The sequence below is a fragment of the Schistocerca serialis genome, chromosome 6, assembly GCF_023864345.2.
Source record: "Schistocerca serialis cubense isolate TAMUIC-IGC-003099 chromosome 6, iqSchSeri2.2, whole genome shotgun sequence".
Taxonomy (NCBI): Eukaryota; Metazoa; Arthropoda; class Insecta; order Orthoptera; family Acrididae; genus Schistocerca; species Schistocerca serialis.
Genome location: NC_064643.1, coordinates 232,277,649 through 232,285,691, shown reverse-complemented (window position 1 = coordinate 232,285,691; position 8,043 = coordinate 232,277,649).

Below are 8,043 nucleotides of genomic sequence, written 5' to 3'. Positions count from 1 at the left end.
AATAGATCTCGCTAATTCATTTTGGCAAGTAGGTATCACTCCTGATTCTCGGAAATATACTGCATTTATGTTCGGGGGGCGAACCTATCAGTTTTGTGTTCTACCCTTCGGATTGAATGTCAGTTCTGGGGTATTCATTACAGCCCTTGATACCGTGCTTGGCGATGATTTAGTTGAGACAGTCACACACTATGTAGATGATATACTGATAGCTACACAGTCTTGGAATGAACACGTTGACACACTTCAAAGAATTTTAGAAAAATTTGCACAAGCTGGAGTCACAGCCAATTTTAGAAAATCAAAATTTGGTTGCAGTGAGATAAAATATTTAGGACATATCATTAATTCAAAGGGCATACGTCCTGATCCCAGTAAATTAGATGCTATCAGAAACTTTCCTAGCCCTCGAACTAAAAAGCAGTTAAAATCATTCCTTGGGCTATGTTCATTTTTCAGACGTTTTTTACCACAACCACTTTTGAACAGTAAACATCTGCTAAATCTACTCAGAAAGAATCAAGTTTGGATCTGGTCGGAACAGTGCCAGAATGACTTTAATACAATTAAACATGCTTTAGTGAATGCAAACATATTGAGCCATCCACATTTCAATTTAGATTTTTGTATGACTTGTGACGCTTCACGTACCGGCTTGGGCTGTTGCTTATTTCAAGTTGTAAAGAATAAAGAAAAGGAACAGATAAGAATTATTGGGTTTGCAAGTCGTACTCTAACTGAATGTGAGCGTACATACTCCACTACTGAGTTAGAAACACTTTCCATAGTCTGGGCATTCAAGGAATTCAATTATTATTTATTTGGAAAACATACAGTAATTTATACCGATCACCAGGCCCTGACATTTTTGTTAACTTGTAAACTTGTACATCCTAGACTATCACGATGGGCAGTTACTCTTCAGAACTACTCTTTTGAAATTAAGTACATAAAAGGTAAGGACAACACCATTGCCGACGCTTTGTCTAGACTACCACAAGGTATGAATGAAACCAACAGTGACTTAGAAAATATAAATGACTACAGGATTCTCTTAATGCAAGGCAAGCAGTATCACCAATATTATATTGATATGTGCAGAAACATGGCTAAATTACAAAAATCTGATCCTCACTGGTATAAGATAATAACATTACTGGTAGAAAAACACAATCACCCTTTGACTAGGTATTACAAGTTACACAATGATGTGTTATTTTATCGCCGACATCCAAATGCTACTAACTGGTGTGTATGCATTCCCAAAGAGTCTGAACGTAATTTGATTTGGCACACACACTTAGTTTGGGGTCATTATGGGAGGAAAAAGTGTTTGGCAAAGCTCAGCACATACTGTTATTTTAGCAATATGAGAAGAAAAATTTACAGGGAACTGAAAACATGTGTCATATGTCAAAAATCAAAACCTCAGAATTTATCCGAGTAAACCCCTGAAAATTCTGTGTACTGACATCAGTGGACCGCATCCAGCAAGCTCTGGAGGCGTCAAATATATCTTAGCTTTTTACGATATATTTTCTAAACATGTAAAACTTTATGCTTTAAAATCCGCCACTGCAAATGCTATAATACGAAGATTCTCAAGTGATTACCTGACGCACGTGGGAAAACCTAAAGCAATTCTGTCAGATAATGCAGCATACTACTCTGGGTACAAATGGAGAAATTTCTTGAAGGACAATAACATTAAAAGTGTATTTATTTCAAGGTTTAGTCCACAATGTAACGTGACTGAGAGACGTTTCCGAGAATTAAACCGATTCATGAGGACCTATATTTCATCAAAGCATACTAATTGGGTGTCCTACCTAAGTCTTTTCGAAGACGTACACAATAACTTAAATATTTACAATACAAATTACACACCCAACGAGATCATGTTCAATTGCAAACAGAACGATCAATGGATAGAACCATTACCTAAGTTGTCAGACAAGGAAATCACACCTGAACAGAAAATAAAAGAAGTATTGACTACACTGACACATCACGCACAGATACGAAACAAACATCACATAAACACAATAAAAAGAAAACAAAAATTCAAGGTAGGAATGCTTGTACTACTTCGTACTCATCATAAATCTGTAGCACTCAAACGACGCAATGCTAAGTGGCGTCTGCTATATGAAGGACCTTATAAAATTGTTAACATACCGCATCCTGGTGCGTATCTGTTACAACATCCTAGAACTAACAAAATTATTGGGCTATACGCACACCGAGATCTTAGAGCATTTCATGCTAAATAATGTCAAAGTCATACCCATGAAAACATTGCCACAGATAATAAGTAGTATAGAAATTTTCATTTCAGCGGTTCCAGTGACGCAGTTGAAGACAGAAGAAGTTTTCTTTCAACGCCGCGGCACCACCGAGAAGACTGAATATTAAAGTAAAATTTATGATTACGTAGCAGTGAATGATATATTAATTTGTCACGGAACATTAGTGACTGTAGGTACCACTGACTTGGTATGACACCTGACAAACCGACAGACGTCATCTGTGAAGCGATCTTTTACTTCGAGTAATAGATTAGACCCACATCTCTCAGCAAGAAAAGCATCTACCAGTAGCCAAGGCCACACAGACACTATTCACACACGCACAAAACGCGAGGAATCGAACAGTTTTCCGTCTCTTATTATTTTGCATATTTATTGAGTAGTGAAAACGCCTGGTCTTGCCTACTGATGTAATGAATGTTGTGTCTAACCTATCTTAATTTCAGATGACATCACAAAAAACATCGATAAAATCCCAGCAAAACCGTTAAAGAGAACGTAAATATCTGCAATTCATGTAATCAAATGTGACATTATGTAATAATTTATAGCTATGTAATGATGATGTAAACATGTTTATGTGTAACTGTATTATGTTTATGCTAAGAAAATATGTGACGTGTATATGTATGATTACTTATGTTTTTTTTTTTTTTTTAATGGATGTGTAATGTAACTGTTACTATGTGAAAATTTGAACCATAACGAGTGCCAAAACGTGAAAAACTTTAAAAAAAAATTGCATAGTGAACGACTGTTCACGGACATTAACGTACATTACTAAGTCTGCAACTACGCAGAAACCTATGTGAAAGAAACTGTTAATGACATTCATCATGCTTCGTACCTTTGTAAACGCGATGAACGATTTATTTGATAAGTAACTACGAACATTTAGGTGAGCTATATTTAGCAAAAAACTGAAAATGTGAAGTGCGTAATTTGTCCATCGTCTAGTGACATTACTACAGTATCTAACTTCAAGATGTTAACTGGATTAAATGGTCACAACGTGCCTGTCCAGAAAACAACACGACGAGTGGAAGAATTTTGGTTGGAACTTCAGGGAATGGAATGTTCTCGAAATGTGACGGACACACTTACCTGGATTGTCCAAGGATCGACGCCAGCTATGTGCCGTCCGAGGTTCTGCAACCAAGCTTCCACGGAATATCGAAAACGAACTGCATATGGACCAATTACTCGACGGGTCACGTCTGATCTGTAATAAACAATGTTTTTTGTCACAACGAACTGCATCACAACAACTATAATGGAAATAGGAAATGGACATGCTTATGTATCAATCACGTTGTTATACAGCGATGTTAATGTGAACAAAAAAAAACTTTACCACGACGACACTAACCTGTGAAAAATTATTGTGCAGCAGATGAATATAATCTGTAATAACGACACGATGTGTATAGGTCAACGCACCAGAAACAAAAAGACATTTTTCTTTGAAGCATTTCATTGCAATACTATGTAACGAAGAACATTCAACAATCTAAAGTTGTATTGTATTATAACAAATATTGTAATTTTAAAACTAAGTTACCTGTCATAGAATGTAGTCTTCATATGTAATCTTGGTGGAATATTTTCTTTGTGCAACGACTAAGAAATACGCGCGCACACGAACAATATGAACTGCAATACTGTGCCGCGTGATCTAAATTTACGATATAACGGCAGTGCCGCAGTCACACAGACGCTTCTGCGCATGCGCGCACTCTATTTTGCCAACATAAGATCTTTTACGGCGCACGCGCGTCATTCAAATTTTGTATATAATATACAGTATAATGTAAGTCATGTAAATAGTTGTAGATAAATTAGATTTTCTTGTGCCTTTAGGTGAATTGCTCGCCTGCAGGTGTGTCCTTTCGCCTCGCAATTCAGGGGGCAATATAAAGGCACATTTGCATGCCGTGCGTGAGTTTCCTCGGAAACGCGAAATCTTAATTAAATAATTAATCTGTGACAGATAAATAAAGCCTATGGCACAGAACTGCAGCGCTGTGTCGCTGATAAAACAAAAACACAATTACGATACTCTTATGTTTCTTTAAGAAGGAGAGGTCTTGGAGAAGTGGTGCGGAAAGCACGTATATTTCATTCACTGGCACACCGCCATATTTGATGTTATATAAAAACACTGCGAGTTGCAATCTTACTAGGCACTCGATTCTGTAAAGAATTTATATTTAGGAAAGTAAGTAGAATTATTTAACTGTAGGCTTATTCGTTGAATATATCTGATTTAACTAACTGTGTAAACTTTCTATGTTTAGTAGACAGTCACCTCTGTACGACGTATTGACATGGCTGGCAAATTATTCTAATATTGAGATTTAGATTTGCGTCCGCACCTACCGCAGCAGACTTTGGAAACGATTTAAATACGAAGTCCGATTATTTGAGTCTTATTTCACGGTCAACTACGAATAACATTACATTTACGAAAAAGCCATTGTCAAGCGTCTGATACCGAATAATTAAAAATCCACGTTCCAGATAAGCAAATATTAATTACATCCAATCACTATCATACATAATACATAATTAATAATTGATGTTAATATTTTTTTATTTTATTTATTTTATAGTGTGTGTGTTTTTTTTTGGGGGGTCTTGTATATACTGTGATACCATTTGTTTGTTATTTTTTTTATATTTTTAGGTTTTTCACAGAAAAGTTCCTATGCGACATTTTTCGAATATGTGGTTTTGTGGAGCTGTGTGTGATATCGCTGTCTTCCTTTGAGCTACAGGTCAAGCGAAGAATTCGATTCGAGTTCTGACATTTTTGCAGTTTTTTCTGTTTATGTTAGAGACATTTGTAGGGGATCTGTTATCTCTGTCTGTTAAAGCTATATAGGTACAGCGTACGCTGCGATTAGGCTTGTTTCTTTTTTTATGTTTGAATCACTCCAGAAGAATGTGTGTGTGTGCTATTTTCCAGTTATGTTGTTTTGTGGAGGTGTCTAGTACCACTGTCCTCATCTCATCTGTGTTGGTCAAACCAATTATTCGAATCAAATTTTGTTTTTGCTATATATTTTCGTTCAGTTTATTCTAGAGAAGTTCTTAAATGTTCTTAGGTTTAGTAAACTTTTTAGTATGCACCCAGCCAAAACTCTCCCATTCCTGCAATTGTTCCGATAATTTCATTTAATATGGTGATTCAAATAGGTCCCATGGTTTTATGTTGGTTAAGAAGTGCGTTATACAATACAAAACGGTGTATTTTAACAGAAACAATCGATTTCGGTCTAGGACCAAACCATCATAGTGTCCGAAAACCGTCTCAGCTATCCGTCTGTGTAAATGGAATCTCAGTTATCAGATGTACATTGTACCATCATTGATACTAGCTGTACCTTCACAACATTACGTCCATTTAACCTCGACAACGTTTTTTCCCAGTATTCGATATCTATAGATAATATCAATGATGGAGCTTTGTACACCTGCTATATGCTGTTCCAATAAAACAAACGCATAGGAGAGATGGTTTCTGGACCCGACGATTTTCTGGTTCTAGACCGAAATCGATTGTCTGTTATAAAATGTGCCGTTACAGCTGTGTGCTGCATATGGCAGTTCTTAACATTCATTGAAGTAGTACAGCACCACCTACACAAAATGTTTTGTGTTTGTTTTTGATTGTAATGGTCTATATTGCTGTTGCCATCTTGAAGAATGTCATGGGGCTCTTATTAAATGTTATCTGAGGTTGTCGTAGTATCTCGTATAAACTATCCGCTATACTCCAGATATGACGCCGTGGGTCAGAGCAGACGGATAGAACTGTAGCGTGCTCTATTCCTTTCAGTTGCTAAAATTCACAACGACAAAACGACAACGATGTTAGCGATCTTTCTCGCTTCTCGATTACACATACGAGTACATGTGTCTGTAGTCATAACAGGGTCATACTGCTGCATTTTTCTTCTGTCTGTGAAAACGAATACATTTTGGAAACTAATGCCAACTGTTTTGTGTCATACCAAGTTTACCTTCCACCGTAACAATTGAGTATAACTCTCTTATTGGTTAAAGAAATTGAATTAAGACCTTGGAGTATTTTTAATGGTTAAGTGAATTTATCGGTTATTCGGGCGTTTTCATCCTTCAGACTCTGCTGTAAATCTTTCAATAGCAAGGCATTTGTCTGACATATATTTAAATTGCTAAACATTTTACTGCAATGCTTGTTTAGCTATTGATATCGACGTTCCTATAAAATAATGTGCTCTGTATTTGCTGGGATTGCTATTAGTGGGGTTGCTATTTAATTTTGATAACATGGTATGCTAACAACAATGCTATGTCACCTAAACCGTCGAGGACCGTTGCCTAGCAATTACTTCCGTATTCTCTTGAGTACTAGAAGTGCCTATACGAATTCGTTCTGTGAGTTATTCAGTAAAAGAAGCTTCAGCTTTGATTCAAGTGTTGTAGCGTCGAAGTGTGTTTCAAGAACAACTAAGGAAACTTTTTAAAGTTCTTTCGGAGCCTCAGAAGCTTTGAAGTAAGCTAACGCCCAGCTTCAGAAGCGAGGTGTATTGTACCCGCAGGAGGTATGAGCCATTCACTCAAATGTAACCTATTTATTTACCATACAAACCCATCTGCAGTTAGAATATCGTAAAATCATTTAAATGACTGAATTTTGTGGAGAAGTACTGGCAAGTTGAAGTTTTACGACGGACCGTCTTATGATTTCGGAACACGTAATTAGTACGGTGTAACACGTGAAAGATCACATTGTCTTAATTTTTCATACAGGTTCATAAGTTAGCTGCCTGACTTGTAGAGACGAACCACTCTACTGAGTTTCTGACGAAGTTCACTTACGTGTGTCATACCTTCACAGATTAATCACTTAGTTTCACAATGATACGTGTCGCCAACCTCCTTAGTTCTCAATTGTACATACATGTTGGCTGTGATCATTGCACAGTCGTGCCGCTGGAACTTTCTTTCGTCTGTGAAGCAGAAGACGCTTTGGAAACTGATGGCAGCTGTGTAGAGTAACATTCAGTCGAGCTAGCTCGGTAGCAAAAGAGTTTTCGTCTCCTGTTGCTTCAGGAAATTGAATTCATATCTTGAAATGCAGTTAGCTGTTAAATCCATTGGGAGTTGATTAGCTATTCAGGTTTTTTCATTAGATATTGCTGGATACCACCCAGTCGCAAAATACCATTATTTTGTGGTACATACAATGATTTATTTAAATTTTTTCGACACTGATAAACAGTGTAGAGCTCTGCAGCCACTGGCATTGCTGTTTAATGTTGTTAACAGGATATGCTAACTCCGATGCTATGTTACCTACATCGTAGAGGACCGTTGCCTAGCAGTTACTTGCGTATTTCACCCGAGCACTTGAAATAACGATACGAATACGTCGTGTGAGTTACTGATTTAAAGAGGCTCCAGTTTTGATTCATATATTGTACAGTTACACTTTGTGTATCGAGTTCAAATAACGAAACATTTTAAAGTTCTTGAGGACTTCTAGAAGCTTTGAACGAAGTGAACGCGCAGCTTCAGAAGCGAGGTGCAATGTATCCGGGAGAGGTACTGATTTAAGTGTCTTCTGTTTACGTACCGTATAGAATCACATGCAGTTTCAATATCGTATAAGCTTATAAATGACTGGATGTGCAGCGGCGAAGTACTGAAACACTGAAAGGTTACGACTTAGTATGATGTGATTTCG